At 40.9% G+C, this 18,619-nt stretch overlaps 1 long non-coding RNA gene across 1 annotated transcript; it reads right to left on the bottom strand.

The window, feature by feature from the left end:
• Nucleotides 1–482: 482 nt before the first annotated feature.
• LOC308465023 lies at nt 483–14,008 on the bottom strand. The gene is made up of 3 exons (XR_013980222.1): nt 13,924–14,008; nt 11,372–11,492; nt 483–1,272 (listed from the first exon to the last, which is right to left on the bottom strand). It is a non-coding gene; the product is annotated as an uncharacterized lncRNA (long non-coding RNA).
• Between the last annotated feature and the right edge of the window lie 4,611 nt (nt 14,009–18,619).

Raw genomic sequence — 18,619 nt, forward strand, 5'->3', positions numbered from 1 at the left:
ACATGAATCCACATAACTCTTCTCTCCCAAACCTGCCATCTTCCCCATACTGTAATTAGAGAGTTTGGAATTTTTCCAAGATACCATAGAATTCAGTATTTTTAACACAAAATCAATTACGTTTAAGGCAAACATGTACTTTCTATTTTTTGTTTCCCTCTCCATGCTGAGCTCTGCCCACAGCATATTGGCTTCTTGTTTTCCAGCCTTCCCTTAAGGCTTAACAAGCCAGTGAATTATAGTGTTTGCTTCTTGCAATAGCAGAGTCACAAATATTCTTTCTTTCTCCTCTCTCCTATCAACATGCTATTTACTTTTGAATTTTAATCTCCGGTGGACTCATACAAAATATAAATCAGACTGGATGCCAGCTTGTGATATACATATGGAAGGAAGTACTGAGTCATTTGAAAACCAAACAAAGGAAGTGATTGAAAGTTTCCAGCAAGGCCTTATAGATTTTCAGACTTTTATTTAAATTGCAATATTGAAAAGATTAAAACTTATCAAGCATCATGGTTTGAATCACTGCAAATAGGAAAAGCTGCCAAGTCTCATTAATTGGAAACATTGATTGCACTTTGTGTTGCAGTTATTAATATGTTGGCATCAGTGGATGCCATCCACTTCAAAGCAAATTGCCTCTCAAGTGACAAGCACAAACCACTTAAACCACTGCACTTGCGTTTAAACCAACTAATCTTAGTAAATCCACCAAACCACCTTAAATTGGTTCATTTGCACACAGACAAGTGCATGAAGAAGTTGCTGTCATAAGCACTTTGCCTCCCCCCAATGTTTTCTTGAGGGGGCTGGGCCCCACCATTGTTCAGTGGGTGGAGGAGGGCAAATGTGGAGCCAGGCATGGTATGGCTTCAGTGGCCAGTGGTTCCTCCTGCCACTGTCACCACCACTGGCCAGGGGCAGTTTTCCCCGTCTTTCTCTTGTGCGGCATAGGGGGAAGATGGGGGCCACTGACCACTGGGACCACATTCAGCTCCACCCCCTGGCTCCTCACAACGTTGAGCGTGTGACATCAGTCCATCGTGTCAGGCACCCACAATCTTTTTTTAGAAGTTGGCACCTCTGGCTGCTGTAGAATCTTGCCCCATATACTGAGTTTGTTGGCTTCAGCAATGCTTTTGAAGCATCCACTTGAGATGATCAAAGCAGCATTCTCTTCTTCTGGTTCTGTTTATATCCTGTGCATCTCATGAATCACTGATGTTTTGCTCTGTAAGCTTCTCATCTGAACAACATCATGCTGGCCACCTACACAGGATCCAGGGGAGGGAAGGAGACCGGATTGGCAATCAGTCTGCTATTCTACAAAAAGTCTTGTGGCTAAAATCCACAATATTTGGTTACATTCCCATTTTGGTCAACATGCAGAAATTGACCTACAATTGTAGCTTCACAACATAAGAATGAGACTTCTGTTTCCTCTCCTCCTTCACCCTACCCTGCAAGTCTTCTCTAGATGCCCCCCCCAACCATCCATTACGAATTTTGAAGGCACCTCATTACTTCCTTCCAGATCTGCTAAACCAGGAGTCCTAGAAGACAAAGGTCTGTCTATTTCAAAGATTGCTAAAGTTCCTAAACTTAAGAAACAACGGTGCCTATTTTTACACCTGTTTTCATTTGCCAAGAGGCACAGGACCCTGAGCTTCTACTATCACTTTTCCTTCTATAACTTCTGCTTGTTTTGCCTTCTCCCCCACTTGATGTTCTCCTTCTCCACAGCTTTCAGGCAGATAATTGCATCTTGCTTTCAACAGAGATTACGATTTCTGCAGACCACTTAAATTAGTTCATTCCCACATATTAGTTCATGAAATACCTGCTGCAAAATCTGAGTTTGTAATCCAGATCCTCACAGATTCTGCTACTATAAATCCTTTCCCCTTCACTTCTAGATTGCTTTGGCTTCAGCCACTGGCAGAGGAAAGGGGTGCAGAGGGAGCAGACCGCCCCCGGCACCACTATTCCGGTAGGGTGCCATCGTGGCGGCCCCCCTGGACATGTGCCGCGCACCCCCCTGTGCGCCGGGCGCCGCACCCCCACAGGCGGTCACGCCCCCAGAACACGTGGCATGCCCCTGTGGGTGGCGTACCACACCCTCACAGGGGGCGTACCATGCCTCCCCGGGGCAGCCTCGTCCCCGCCTGCTCTCTGCCCCCGGTAGTGGAGCATGCAGCTTCACTACTGGCTTCAGCATAGGGTAGGAAGGACATGCCTCTATCACATGTGCATTACAGAGCTCCTGCAAATCCATTTCTCATCACTTTAATCACTCAGAAGCCCCACATTAATTACCTACAAGCCACACAAAATTCACAAGTTACAGTTTAGCTAACCCAGCCTGTTGTGTGTATAATTGCTGTCACCTGTCCTTAAAGTGGGATTTAAAATACATAAAAACTGTATTGCTGCATCATTATGGAAAGTATTACCAAGGAGGAAAGTTAGATGAAACATCATAGAGTAGAAATCAGATATATGGTACACAATGGAAAGATGACAGGAAAAGATATACTCAGGGATGATCCTTTGGGAGATATCAGTCTGGAAGCATTCAGTTAAGATGGATGTTGGCAGGCCGCATATGTTAGTCCAGATAAATGTTCAATCATATTCATAAATATTAAGTTTTCCCCTTTCTTCTTTGTTGTCCTGCAGTCCACAAGTACTGCATCATTTTTACACTTTCTAAAACAGTGCCAAAAGGTTTTATCATACTAGATTAGAAGAAAGTACCCTCCAATGTTTAGCACACAGAAAGATACATGTAGGCTATCTTTAGTGATTTATCAGTTCAAAACACAGTAGCAAGCAAACTACATACTTCCAAAAAGAGAGATGTATAGGCCATTAATTAGCACAGATAAAAAATAAAACAAAAGACAAAAATTTAGCCTTCAGTGTCACAATGTAATATAACTTCTAATTCAAGATGGCAAGGATAGATAAAGAGACTTGTTTTTTCAGTCTTTGAAGAAGGTATGCTGTAATATAAAATGATTACATTGCAATTAATCCATGTGAGAGTAGTCTTGTGACTTTATATTACAGTGGTACCTCGGGTTACAAACTTAATTCGTTCTGGAGGTCTGTTCTTAATCTGAAACTGTTCTTAACCTGAAGCACCACTTTAACTAATGGGGCCTCCTGCTGCCGCTGCGCCGTCACTGCACAATTTCTGTTCTCACCCTGAAGCAAAGTTCTTAACCTGAGATAATATTTCTGGGTTAGCAGAGTCAGTAACGTGAAGCGTATGTAACCTGAAGCGTATGTAACCTGAGGTACCACTGTAGTCAGAACAAAATATTAGATGATACAGATATTTTTAAGGATATCTTTAAGGAACAGTTCACAGATACAAAATAAAACTGGGCAGTTGTTGGGAGTTCCTGGAGAATACCAGTTATGTATCTAGATCAACTTCAGTCAGGGCTCCGGTTCCATTTTGAGACAGAATCAAAGGCACTGTGGGTTTGTGGTTCCCATGCCAAGAAGACTGGCCAGTTGCCTGCTCTGAATGGGTCTGCACACCTTCTGAAGAAACAGGTTTCGAGTTTGGGGGTGCTCCATCTTGATTGTGGGTGGCTCACATGGCCTCAGTGACTAGGAGTGCCCTTCACCTGATACAGCTGGTAGATCAGCTACAGCCGTTCTTGGACAGGGATAGTCTGGTCACAGTGATTCATGCATTGATAACCTCAGTACCCCATTACTGTGGTGCACTCTATTTGGGGCTACGCTTCATCTGTCTGCTGGCTCCAGCTGCTGCAAAATACTACAGCTATACTACTGACGAGGATGGCTAGAACAGCGTCAGCATCTGGTGCTCAAAAGTTCTGGTGCTCAAAAGCTTGCACTGGCTGTCCATATGCTACCAGGCTGGGTTCAAGGTTCTTGTATTCATTTACAATGCCATTAACAACTTTGGTCTAGGATACTTCAGGGACTGCCTGCTTCCTTATGCCACTGCTTGATCACTGAGGTTTGGGAAAAATTCACTGTTAATCATCCCCCATGGCTTGGATGCATGGCTTGTATTCACAAGGAGCCATGGGTTCAGTATTGTGGGCCCAATATGGTGGAAATCCCTTCCACCTTAGGTCAGCTGAGGACCACTCCTTGTTGAACTTCCATTGATTAGTGAACAGGCTTTTTATTGAATCCTAATTTCATAGTTTTAATTCATATTTAGTCTTATTGTATTGGATCTCCTATATAGCATTTAGATACAGCTATGATTAAGCAGTATACAAATGAACGAACAAACAAACAAAGAAATAATAAACTGGAGACAAATTCCTAACAATCTACTTACACTTCCTCACTCTTTGCAGACAAGCCTGCTGAGTTTACATTCCTAACACATTTAAAGAATTACAAATTAGTTACGCAGTTGCATTCCCAAAAAATAGCCTTTAAATTAGAAGCTATACCACAGGTGAGGAGCTATATATAATATTTTCATTTCATGACAACAAATATTCTTCCTGTGTGTGTAAAAGAAAAAAATCGCCTGTACTTCTTCCAAATCTACATAAAAAGGACACCATCAACTTTTCAGAATCTACTAATGCTGATAAAGTAGGCATGCAAGCCAGGGAAAACATACTATGTATATTTCAGTTTATTTTCTTCACACATTCAACATATTGTTATAAATACAGTCCTTCGCCTTCCTTCCCGACTAGATACATAGAAAATTGTATACTTTTTTTTCTTCTTCTGTTGGAAGCTGCCTCTATTTCATTAAAAAGAAGGAATGAAAGGGTACTTGGACCTCTTTAAGAAACACATATCTGGGGTTCCTTTCAGAAGTAGCAAAACATCTCTGAAGTTTTTCTCCTATTATGGGATCCCTACAGAGAATCATTTTCAACTGTCTGCTCCCAGCCACCGGGGATGCTCACCAGAGCAAGACAGTTTGAGCATACAATGGTTTGAACATATAATGCCAATTGTGGCCAACTGCACGGGTTGCTGATTACTTTCCGGTCCTAATTCAAAGTGCTGGAACAGTGCCCCTTCTCTGCCAGCCCACTTGCTCACCTGCATGGAATCCCTTGATGCCCATGGATGCCAGGATGGTTGTATATCCCATCATATGTCAAAGAGATAAACAACTACCTGACATTTAGAAGACATCTGAAGGCAGCCCTGTTCAGGGAAGTTTTTAATGTGTGACATTTTAATGTATTTTTTAAAAAATGTTTTTATTAAGCAATTTCAACATAACAAATTGTCAAACCGTATAATCACATAATTATTTTCCCCCTTTTCCCCCCACCCCCTTCCATCCCTCCCTCCCCACTCCCACCAAGGATGTCCCTCAGCTCCTCTTTCTGATTTCTCTGCACTTATTATTCTCTGCATGTTATAAAATTATACACAGTAAAGGTAAAGGGACCCCTGACCATTAGGTCCAGTCGTGAGCGACTCTGGGGTTGTGGCGCTCATCTCGCTTTATTGGCTGAGGGAGCCGGCATACAGCTTCCAGGTCATGTGGCCAGCATGACTAAGCCGCTTTTGGCGAACCAGAGCAGCACACGGAGACGCTGTTTACCTTACCGCTATAGCGGTACCTATTTATCTACTTGCACTTTGATGTGCTTTCGAACTGCTAGGTTGGCAGGAGCAGGGACCAAGCAACGGGAGCTCACCCCCTGGCGGGGATTCAAACCGCCAACCTTCTGATCGGCAAGTCCTAGGCTCTGTGGTTTAACCCACAGCACCACCCGTGTCCCTTTAAAATTATACATATCATTACCTTATCTATCTATCATGTTATCAACCAATAAATTTGTGTATTTTTATTCAAAACCTGCCAAGGAGCCCAGTTCATTTTGTTGTCTTTTTAGATAATTTGTGAAAAGCTCGACATTTTAATGTATTTTTAATCTTTGTTGGAAGCCGCCCAGAGTGGCTGGGGAAACCCAGCCAGATGGGCGGGGTAATAATAATAATAATAATAATAAGATAAATAAATAAATAAATAAATAAATAAATAAATTAAATAATAATAATAATAATAATATACAAGGCTGTGCCCCTGTCTCTACCCTGAACCTCAGCATTGGTCGACACCAAAAGGGTTTATAGTCAAACTTCCAACCAAAATGTAGAACCTGCCACCAGCCTAAAACCAGCCTAATTCAGATCACTGTGCACAACAAGCAGAAAGCATGTGTGCTGCTGATCAAGGATGTGTGATGCAAACAGTTCCATAAGAATGTAAGAACAGCTGTGCATCTTGTTTCCCCACAGTGACAAACCACATTCTTATGGAAAACCTACAAGAAGGAGATGAAAACAGTAGGCTTCTGCTGTTCTTCCCCAGCAACTGGTATGACTCAAGCGACCATGTGAGCATTGAAAGCTCAGTATGGTGAATTAATCTGTCTGACTGGTAATAACATAAAGTGCATTTATAAATACAAGTTTCTAAAATTAACTGTACTTGCAGCTCTGAGGTTTCTGAGCAAATATGGCTTTTAATGCGGTGATCTTCCTAAACTAATCTGTTCCTGTTAGCTATTCAATCTCATCTTGTAGCTTTTTTTCCTTTCACGGATTAAAATATACTGATGTCTCAATCACAACTCTAGACATTTTATAGAAACCATTATAAATACAAACTGAGTTGGTTGCACTGTAAATTTGGCCATAGCATTTTTATATCACTTGATGATCTCCCTAGCAACATTAAACACAATGATTAGAACACCCGGCAACTTGCATAATTAATTCACTGATAAATGCCAGCATTGTTCATAGCAAAAGAATGCAACGTGTTTTAAGGGTCCACATATAATTAGGGAAATGACAGTTATATATAGTTACAGAATATAGACAGTTATAGAATAAGTTTCTCTTTGAGTGCTGAAGAGGATTTTACTATCTTCCCTAAAGACAACAGGCATCAGTAGAATTGTTTTTAATAATTAAATTTCTGTACTGCATCCGAAGATCACAGGAAGCTTTACAGCATAAAAAACCAAAATACATAACAGAAGAGTAAAAAACCAATACCTCCCTGACGTATTTAAAAGGCCATAGATAGTTTAATCATCCAAAGGCCTGGTTGAAAAGGAATGTTTTCGCCTGGCACTTATTAGTACTAGTTGACAGTAGATCTTTGTTGACAAATATTGCCTGCAATGATTTCATTTAGCAGGGAAGACTAACAGAGCAATCCTGAACTCTTTGGGAAGGTGGTTAAGGAGCCACTCAATATTGCAGACCCCTCTCTCTGTGTCCACAGTTTGCGGAGGTCTTCTGGCCACTGCAAACCTTCTTCCACTGACACTCCAACAGTGGGTCAAGCAGAAGAGGCCCTGGCTCTGCAGTATCTGAAGCCCGCCAACATGGGCTATGGTACAGTTGACATCACCTTGCCGACAAAGGTCCGTATAGTTAAAGCTATGGTTTTCCCAGTAGTGATGTATGGAAGTGAGAGCTGGACCATAAAGAAGGCTGACAGCCGAAGAATTGGTGCTTTTGAATTATGGTGCTGGAGGAGATTCTTGAGAGTCCCATGGACTGCATGAAGATCAAACCTATCCATTCTTAAGGAAATCAGCCCTGAGTGCTCACTGGAAGGACAGATCCTGAAGCTGAGGCTCCAATACTTTGGCCACCTCATGGGAAGAGAAGACTCCCTGGAAAAGACCCTGATGTTGGGAAAGACTGAGGGCACGAGAAGGGGACGAAAAAGACGGTTGGACAGTGCTCTTGAAGCTACTAACATGAGTTTGACCAAACTGCGGGAGGCAGTGGAAGACAGGAGTGCCTGGCATGCTCTGGTCCACGGAGTCACAAAGAGTCAGGCACTACTAAACAATAACAATAATTGTTTACTTCTTACTGAAACTAATGGGAATGAATTTTTAAAAAACAACAGCAAGGGAGGGAGGGGGTGCCCCACAATCTCCCACCCTAGCCAGTAATACTTAGGAATTGGCAGTTCCTCCATCTTGGACTCTCCCTGCTCGATTGTTCTGTCCAGTTATGCAACACTCATGAACACATAACAACTTGGTGGATACATTGTAAAGTGATCAAAGGGGCGAATACAGTCATATACATATATTTAACATAATTTGAATTAATGTTTTAATCAAAATCCAGAAAAAGAGTTTGTGAATTTGATGTAGTGAGCTGGGGGTTGGAGTTGGCTACATCGAAAGCTTCCCTGAAATGCAGTGGTATAAGAATCTGAGCAGGATTCACAGTTATACTGCCTGCTCTTAGAATTTACTTGCATGATGATCTGTTTGCATATTTGTAAAGAAACATACCAAATGTACCAAAATGGGGGGAGGTGCCTTATTTTACTAGCTGAGTATTGTATATAGTAAGATGCCACCAAGAGGCCTGCTCATGCTAAATCTAAGGGAATATATCTACTGTAGACCTGAACTAATTTAGAAACTGCCCTTCTCCCAGTAAACTCTGAAAAACAGTATTTATGTGATGTATCCAGAACTCATTTCTGGCACCTGTCAGGTGGGTGCCATTGCCATTATAAGACAAAAAGGGAGGCGTTCACGGTGAGTTCTGGCACCTGTTTTTCTAGAAAAATAGCCCTGAGTAAAACTATTATAAAACAGAAATACATTTTCAGTTTAGCTCTTTCCTAAATTCTCCACTTTTTAAAGTAAAATAAATGTGACTTTTATTGGCATGGACATGAAATAATGAGGAGATTAAGTAAGGGGGAAACAGAGGCTTCATCTGCTAAATTTCTCTACAACAAGCAGCTCTACAACAATGCAGGGTTGAATAATCTGTTCAACTCTCCAGATGTTGCTGGACTTCCACTCCCATCACCCTAGCTATTAGCCAAGAACCAAAAGAAAGTTTTTACATGCAGGGCTAACGACCCATACTTAAGGGCCATGACCAATAAACTTGCCTAGCTATTCCATCAATTGAATCCTCGTTAGATCCAGCAACTCACCTGCAACTTACGTTTATTATTATTATTATTATTATTATTATTATTATTATTTTATTTATACCAGCCCCACCATACTGCCACTCTGGGCAGCTTACAGCATATCTAAAAACATAATGAAAACAACAAGCATTAAAAACCTCCCAATACTGTTATTATGGTATATATTTTTGTGTTGTTATATTGTAAACCACCCTGTGATTTTTGATGGTATAGAATTATTACTATTATTACTAATACTATTAAATTGGCCCAGATGGTCAGTAGAACCCCCAAAACAGTGAGGGTTTGTTCCATCTGGCAAGTTGATTGAATGATTGCTAAAGCGCTACTTTGAATTCCTCCCATAGATTTTGTCATATTAAAGATTTAAGAATATTCATAAATATTAAAACAAATATGTCAATTCTGATTGCACAAGATTAGACAATGATGTACATGTCCTCTCAGATTAGCTGATTCAATAAACCACTCACTCTGGTTTCGTTGCCTTATTTTTATTTAGTGTTCTCACTTCTTTTTTTATTTTCATTATGGATAGAAGCCTCATCGGCTTAAATGGTCAAAGCCTTTTTGAACTTCTGAGGGATACTGCTCACATATCCTCTTTACAAAATCTGAAACTTTCCTCTCAAACAGGTCAGATGCTTCTACGAGTCTTATCATCTAAAGACTGTGTCACATTGTTGTCTGGAAGAGGAAAGCATGTCCAAAATATATCAAATATTGTTAATATTTAAAAGACAATAAATAACCAGGAATATGTTAAATTAATCATTATATTGTATATATAATTTTCAGTGAAACTTCACCCAACCATAAAGAGCAATATCAATTTTGTCTCATTCTACCAAAAACTAGTAGCAAAAGTCCTGCTGCATCATCTCAAGTTACAGATCTGTCTCATCTCAGAAAAGCACTCTTTGACTGATGGTGCCCCAAAGACATGTTGCGATTTCCAACGATTAATAAGCCCTTTTGTGAATACTATAAAGCTCTACTAGAAGATTAGCTAGGAAAGATAAAAGCAGAAACACAGATGAAACAGTGATATACTCAGGACTATCCATTAGCCTCTCTTGTGAAGATCCCAACTGGCAAGAAAATCAGAATTTGAACACTGGTATCAGGGGAAATGTAGATGCACGCTAAGATTAATTTTTCTGAGCACGCAATGCATGTCTGAAGAAAACAGAAAACGACTGGCCTTTCATGTATAGATACTGCAGATGTATAAGCATTACTGTTGTGTCAGGAAGTGGCTGTGGTTTGAGTAACAGCTTCAGCAGAGCCAAAATACAGATTCGAGCCAAATTTGAGAGGTGATGATAGACACATGTAGAGATAGATGAGGTTGTGATATGAGAAGGAAAGGGAAAAAATCAGCATATGATAGATTTATTTAGGCTGAGCAGTGCTTGCATTTGAGGGATAAACAGTAAAAAGAGAAAGACATTATGCTAACTACTAGGTTACATCAATGGTTTTTGTTGTGTTTTATTGCTTCTGTCAGTTGCCCCTAAAGAGAAAGGAGTGCTGATGCTTTCCCACCTTCCACATTTTCTTATGGTTCAGCTGCAGATCTTAAAGTGAATACACATATTCCACCCTGAAAACCACAAAAATTTGGGCTTTAACTGTGGATCTCCTAGGGCTGCCATATGCCCAGGATTTCCCGGACATACCCGGGATTTCTCCATCATAAATAGCGTCCAAAAACAACACTGAATTCTGCCCATAAAGTAGACCCCTTCCCATAATCTTCAGATGGACTGTTTAGCTTTCTGCTTTAAAAAAAAGCAGTTTTCAGTGCAGCACTAATCTTCTATTCATTTAAACATTTTGATGATTGCATTATTATTTTTTTATTACTGAAAATCCATGTTAAAAGAGCTGCAAAATTGTACTAGGGACTAGAAAAGTTAGTGACGACTCAAGTGCCAGCCAAACTGTGCTGTATATAGCCAGCCTCTGCTGTAAACTGGGAGAACTGACCTCCTGTTAGCTTAATCTTGGACAGGAAATTGTACATTTGTATACAACACAGTGAGCGTACTTCCACCGCGGTTCAACAGCTCAAATAATGTACATCCTAGTTCTGGCAAGAAAACAATATGGGAAAATTCAGAATGAGCCTGTAAAATTCTAGCTATCTGGCAATTATAAGCATGCAAAACATACACAATATTATTGCCCATGTCCCCCAAACAATATTAATATCTGTCTCTGGATTAAAGCTTTATAAACAAGGATTCCCTACAAAATGGAAAAGTAGCTCTAGAGTTGGTTTTGAATCTGTGGAACTATGAAAGTTTTTTCTGGATGCTCCAGCATTCCCGTTTAACCACTCACACCCACATCTGCTTCAGTGAGCCCCTCCAAAGCTGAGCTCACCATTCAGAAATAGAATCTTCAAATATTCTGGTGACCCTTTGCTCCCATTAACGATGCTACTTTCTGGGACGTCTGACAGTCCGCTATGCGGCTTGCAGCATTTAGCCAGTGACGGAGAAGACTGGAGAGAGAGAAAAGTTCACAGGATATCCTTGTTAAGGAAAATAAAGTATCTGCACTTCCCAGTTTACAGTATTTACAAAATTCCTGTCCAGCCCAAGGAAACACTATCCAGCAGAAATGTCTCTGCCTACATTCTCTTCTTGCTAATTAAGACAAGAGTACACAAGCTACAAGCCAAACAAAATACCTATGTAAGACCTCTCTCATGTCTGAGGAACTCTTTATCTGGGTTTCTGCCCAAGAAATCTCTCTCCCTTGAAACGGCTGCTATAACTTGAGCCTAAGGAATTCTAATCTTAAAGAAATCACTTCTGTCTGATTCTACAGATCATAACAATGGAAGAAGAAATTATCTTGGGGCAGCTGACACTCCTTTAGAGATAGCAATTAGCTCGTGTTCTGTATTGTGTGGCCCAAAGAAATAACTATTTTAATCTTCATTTCAAAATGCATTTTGGTTTGTAACAGTCCAAGTTCCATACAATTGTACTTTTAAATCTCACTTCCTTTATCAGCTGAGATGGTCAGCAACAAATATTAAAAATGCAATAAATCAGATGATGTACAGATCTAGCAGTGTGCACTGGTTCTCAGAAGAATACCACTGACTCTCTAGCAAGTGTGTTTAGGATTGTAGCCTTACTTTTTCAGGACCTTACCTTTATGGGCCTATTTGACATTTTCAGTATGGACTTTGCATGGTTCACACTAAATGCTAAGCATTTGTATGCACTTTCACCCAATAAGTGCATTTTTATATAAATTACTTGCTTGGAAAACTGCAACACAGAATTTGGAGTTCGCCTTTCAAAGGATAGATGTGTTTCAGTTCGCATATTGATTCAAGAAGGGCACATTAGGTACTTTCTCATTATAATGCAAGCAAAATCAAATTTCTCTTCCATCCCTTAATGGTAGGTACCTCCAATGTCACCTTGCAGCACATTTCCCTCTGAGTCATGTACAGGGCTAAACATCCATTAAAACACACTCATGTCTATTTTGCTTAGGGCGTTATTTTTTTTGGCAGAAATTCTATTTCTTTTTATATGCTGTTATATGGAGGAGGTCTCTTTTTCAGGCTTCACAAAGATGTGCGTGATTCATTAAATCCAATACATCTGTTGATAACCTCTGAAATGACTGTATTTCAACACTGCAACGATTCATAAAGAATGTACGAAATAAACAGAGCGCATTAACAGATTGGAAGTTCTGTGCTCCAGGTTTGTTATTCTCTAGTCTCAGAAGGCATGAAAGCATAAACCAAAACTGAGATAAGCTTGAGATGTCTAGACTTCTTGAGGGATTTGTCATTGCTAATGATCGGCTAGATGCTGATGAGAAACTTACACCAGTCACCAGCTGAATCCATTCTTAGTTTTGATGTCTGCATAAAGACAGTGACAGTTTAAATTGTCTGGTTTTCTACCATTAGGACAGACAGGTAGGCTATGCCCTGCTTGCCAACCTCTTATTGGAAAGATCATGCAGTGGACTAGATTTGGATGGATGTGTTTGCAGCACGGTTTTCACTACAGGAAAACAATGGTGCGGCAACCTGGCCAGGCGTACCATCAAACCACAAGTTGTTATTATTGATTGATATTAGTCACTTTACTCACAAAAATGACCCAAAGCGACTAACAACATATTATAAACCCTAAAACCAATTACAGCAAACAAACCAATAACCCCCCCCCCAAAATCTATACAAATGAAAGGCAAGACTTACAAGAACCTGCCCTTCTATAAGCAGCCACAAATACTTGAAACCCTTCAAAGGGGAAATATTTTGCCTAGTTCATAAAATAGATAAAAATAAGGCCAGGAGAGCATTCCACAAGCAGGGAGTTATTGAAAAGACCTGTTCTTATGTTGCCACCCTCTATCTCTCATGGAGGAGGCAAATGGAGAAGGCCCTCAGCTCAAGATTGCAGGGTTTGGGTCAGTTCATGTGGAGAGAAGCAGTCCTTGAGGCATTAGGCCTTATAGGTCAAGACCAGCATTTTGAAACTAGTTTATAACCAGTGCAGTCGTGCCGGAATTGGTGTTATAATACACTCAGACTGTCCTGCCCTGCTTAGCAAACTGGCTTCCGATTTCTACACCAGCTGACATTCCTGAAACATCTTCAAAAGTATCCCCACATTTAACGCATGGCAGCAATCCAACCGAGAGGTCACCAGAGCATAGACAACAGAAGTTAGGCTAACCCTGTCTAGAGAGGGGCTCAGCTGGGCCACCAGTCAAAGCTGATGGAAGGCACTCTGGGCCATCTTGGTGATGGTAATGGACCCAGAAATACCCTCTCTGTACCCTCAGAAGGAGTGTAACCCCATCCAGAGTAGGCCACGTCCCGTTTCCGAGCACAATTCAAAGTGTTGGTGTTGACCTTTAAAGCCCTAAATGGCCTTGGCCCTGTGTACCTGAAGGAGCATCTCCACCCCCATCGTTCTGCCTGGACACTGAGGTCCAGAGCCGAGGGCCTTCTGGCAGTTCCCTCACTGTGAGAAGCAAAGCAGAGGGCCTTCTCGGTAGTGGCGCTCGCCCTGTGGAACGCCATAAGATGTCAAAGAGATAAACAACTACCTGACATTTAGAAGACAACTGAAGGCAGCCCTGTTCAGGGAAGTTTTTAATGTGTGACATTTTAATGTATTTTTAATCTTTGTTGGAAGCCGCCCAGAGTGGCTGGGGAAGTCCAACCAGATGGGCAGGGTACAAATAAATTATTATTATTATTATTATTATTATTATTATTATTATTATCATTATTATTATTATCCTGCCTAGGGAATCACCCACTAACAATGCCTCAGCCTTGTCTGGATGAAGCTTCAGTTTATTGGTTCTCATCCAGTTCATTTCTGAGGCCAGACATCAATCTAGCACATCAACTGCCACACCTGCAGGTGTAAAAAAGAAACAGAGCTGTGTTTCATCAGCCTATTACTAACAATGTACTCTGAAAACACCAGCTTGTCTCACTCAGCAGTATTATGCTGATGTTGAACTACATGGGGGATAAAAGTAAACCTGCAAACCCCACATTTCATGGGGCTGAACAACATTCCCTAAGCCCCACCTTAAGCACATTTCATGTAAGTCCCCTGAACTCAAGAGTAAAAGAGAGAGAAAATACAGCGGGTGTGTGTGTGTGTGTGTGTGTGTGTGTGTGTACAATTGGATACAAATTATCTATGAAGTTTATTTCAAAATATTATACCATGCAATCTGCTTGTAGCTTATTTTTATAGCAACATCTTCCTCATTTTTTTGGCAATTAAAATATTGTTTCTGAACTCCTAAGAGGGATAGTACAGATTCTGGGGTGGAGGGACGTATTCCTCTCCCTACAGAATGACACCATCTCACAGTTGCCTTCCTCCAGTTTTACAAAAATAGCATGTTTTCTAGCTAAGAAGGGTAATTTAAACAAAATGTGAGCATTAACCAATCAAATTGTGACTTCTTATTTTTTAAAGAGAAATTATCTTATGCTCCCAACTCTGCCTCCTTTTCTTGCTTGCCACTTTCAAAGGAGTAGAGAGAGATGGAAGGGAACTGTTCCATAAAACCCATTACTGTCATATAAATTCATGACACTGCATGGAATTGCTTGAGATCTCAGAGAGCAGATAACGTATTTGGCCACAACTAACAGGGTGTTTCGGATTGTGAAATCTATTATCTTTGCTTTTTAAAATGGGTCCCCGCTGCCCTTTTAAGGTGATAGGCATGTAATTAAAGCAAGTGTAAGCAATGAAAACTTTTGTTATATTTGAGAAACCATTTTACAACTGGAGCCCTTTTCATTGTGTGTGGCCTAGAAACACCCCATCTTTCTTACTGTGTGACAGTTCCCCTGTAAGGGATACCACACTTTTCAGCATATAGGCACATTTGAGAATTTGAAAAATTGCTGTGGGCACCATCACAAAATGGGGATTATGGCTAGTCACAAAGGACAAGTAACTTGCTCAAGAAACTGAGTTTCAAGCTGAGTTGGGGGGAGTCAATTTCTGCATACAAAACCTCTCCACTGAAAAGCCATTTCAAACTGGTCAGGCAAAATTTGCCTAAGGCCTTTCTTAGGCATGACTTGGGCAAATGTGAGGGGTATGGGGCTAATGGGTTGTTGTTTTTATTTTGATTATGTATTTTGTGGTTTTATATTTAGATTTTATTCTGTGAACTACCTCTGGGTATAGGGTGGTATATAAATTCAATAAATAAATTAAAAAGTATGGGGTGGTAAGTGGGAAAGAAAAGGCAAAGTCTGTTGAAGAAGGACTCGGTGTAGAGGGGTGAGGAAAGAGAAGAGCAGAGTGATGAGAAGCTGAAGAAAGAGCAATGTCACAAAGAAGGAAAGGGGGGGGGGAGGAAGGAAGCCATTACACAACAGAGCAGAAAATAAAGTGAGCTCTGACAAGCCGAAAGACTGGGGTCAGAAATTTTATCACCCAAACTGCGATAGTTATCTGACATCATTGACTCATATATCTTTTTAAAAAGTGCTGAGATGAATAACCAGTATTGATGTGACGTTGGGACAATGTGATATGGTTATTTATTGTTATAATGCTTCATTTATTGGCTTAGTTGTTCCTTAATTTTATGAGATAAAGTAATAGCTTTATGTTCTTTGACTCTCAAGTGACTGCATTCTGCCCCTCCTCATTCCTGAAAGTGAAGTTACTCATTTGAACTGCAGTTTTCTGTCCAACAGAAACCCCAGAAGGCAGCCAATTTGCCAAAATTACTTCTAAATAAACTCACTCCCCCCCATTCTCTCACACTTTTTCAGGTTTATCCTCCCAACCTATCCCTCCATCCCACTCACAAGCATCCAACCAGTTCGTGCACACACATCCATCTCTTCTTCCTCCTCCTCACGGCAACATATGATCTCTGTTTGGTATCCTTTTAAATATTTATTTAATTTATTGAAACATTTATGAATCTCACTTGTCGTTGAAAATGTAACAAAGCAGTGTACAACATATTTCTAGCCCATCCTTCATTTTCCAGGGCAGGTTACACCACAGAAATCTAAAACGATGATCTGAACTTGCTTTGTTGAATAATGCATTGCAGTAATATTACACACACACCATAAGGCTAATATAACAGCACTTTTCAGGTCCTGTCCAAAGATACGCTGGTAACCCCATCTCTCTTAAGAACTCTACCCTTGGCCTTGGCTGTAGGTTATTCTGCAACAGGCTGCCCATTGTAACATTCCAAGAGGAGCTGATGTAAGTAGGAAACCGGAACTCCTTGTCAATAAACAATCGTGGTCTAATTTTGGCATGGAGGAAGAAAGATAGATTGGCAGGAAAATAGATGGCAGAATTCTATGCATTCTTAGACATGCCTAAAAGGCTTTCACACATCAATAGCGCAGAACTGAGACAGCAGTGACCACTGTCAAATCTCATCCTGGGGTGCCCTATGAAGTGTTCAGCTTTCTGTCTGGAAATTATATTCTGCACATAATGAAATCTTTCATGCAGCCATTTCCTGCGCATCTTTATTTAGAAGTGTGATACTTCCAAATGGATGTGCATATAGCTGAAGCTGAACCCTTAAATGTCATCTCAGATCCTTCGCTGAAATACACTTTGACCCTCACCACGTTCCCTTGCTTGCTTGAACTTTCACAAACAGGGAAACCTTGTAACGGGCTCCTATCCTATTAATCCCTCACCCTTGTAATACAGACAGATAGTTTGCTTCTCATGCTGGACATACCAACAGAAATTTCAATTTTCTGCGATACTGATATGTTGTCCTTTTTGGTTTCGTGAATCCAAAACAGATGCTTGCACAATTGGATCACAGGCCAAGATAGCATTAGGCTCTATCAAGGGTTAGGTAAAGGTAAAGGGACCCCTGACCATTAGGTCCAGTCGTGGCCGACTCTGGGGTTGCGGTGCTCATCTCGCTTTATTGGCTGAGGGAGCCGGTGTACAGCTTCTGGGTCATGTGCCAGCATGACTAAGCCGCTTCTGGCGAACCAGAGCAGCACATGGACACACCGTTTACCTTCCCGCTATAGCGGTACCTATTTATCTACTTGCACTTTGATGTGCTTTCGAACTGCTAGGTTGGCAGGAGCAAGGACCAAGCAACGGGAGCTCACCCCATTGCGGGGATTCGAACCGCCAACCTTCTGATCGGCAAGTCCTAGGCTCTGTGGTTTAACCCACAGCGCCACCCGCGTCCCACTCTATCAAGGGTTAAGCATAAGCAAATTCTAGAGAGAACTGTTATACCATGAGGAATGAATCAACAGGCCAAAGGAACAAGCACAAACAAATCGACGTGAGTTACCAGGAATCAAAATTGACACTTTTCTTTTGAAAGGAAGTGGGGGATGGGCCTGGTTATGATCCTGTGTTCCAAAAAGACAGACATACCGCTGGCAAAAACAAAACAAAGCAAAACAAAACAAAAAAGTGTTCTGCATTTCCATTCCCCCACTGAGGGAAAAGCTTCTGTTGAATTTCTGCCACATGGAAGTTTATTGTGGACTACTGCGGGTTTTTTGCCACATTCATACACCATTGTTGTCATCAAAATGTCACCCCATACTTTCTTTAAAAAAGTATTTAATCTGGATCTCTCCTTACCACACAACATCTTCTGTCACTGCTAGCATGGAAGCTTCTTTGCAAGTGATTCTTTTCTTTTTAGTGGGAAGTTGGTTAAATGCTTGGTGACATTTTGACAGGCAGCCTCCTACTGCTGTTTGTTCCTCCGATGAGCACAATTTGGGGGGTGCAGGCGGGGTTGTTCTGGCTATTTAGAGTAGACAATAAGAGCAGGCCTCTTTGCACCAAATGTCGCATAAATGAAGTCAAATTGAAATTCCAAGAACCTGAAAAAAGTTGCTTTCTGACGTTTTCCAAAACATGTACAGTACAGGGATTACCTCAAAGTCTGTAACTGTAGTACATACGTTGGGATGGAAAACACACCTCCATATTTTCCTGCCAATCTCTGTCCACTTTTATGGACAACAAACAGCAGATCAGCAGTGAATATACAGGACTGAAAAACCAGGAATGTGTCTGTGTGCAAGCTGACATGCCAAACATGCACACAGGAAAATTGAAT

The sequence above is a fragment of the Podarcis pityusensis genome (genome assembly GCF_964106645.2).
Source record: "Podarcis pityusensis genome assembly, chromosome: 1".
NCBI classification, from domain to species: Eukaryota; Metazoa; Chordata; class Lepidosauria; order Squamata; family Lacertidae; genus Podarcis; species Podarcis pityusensis.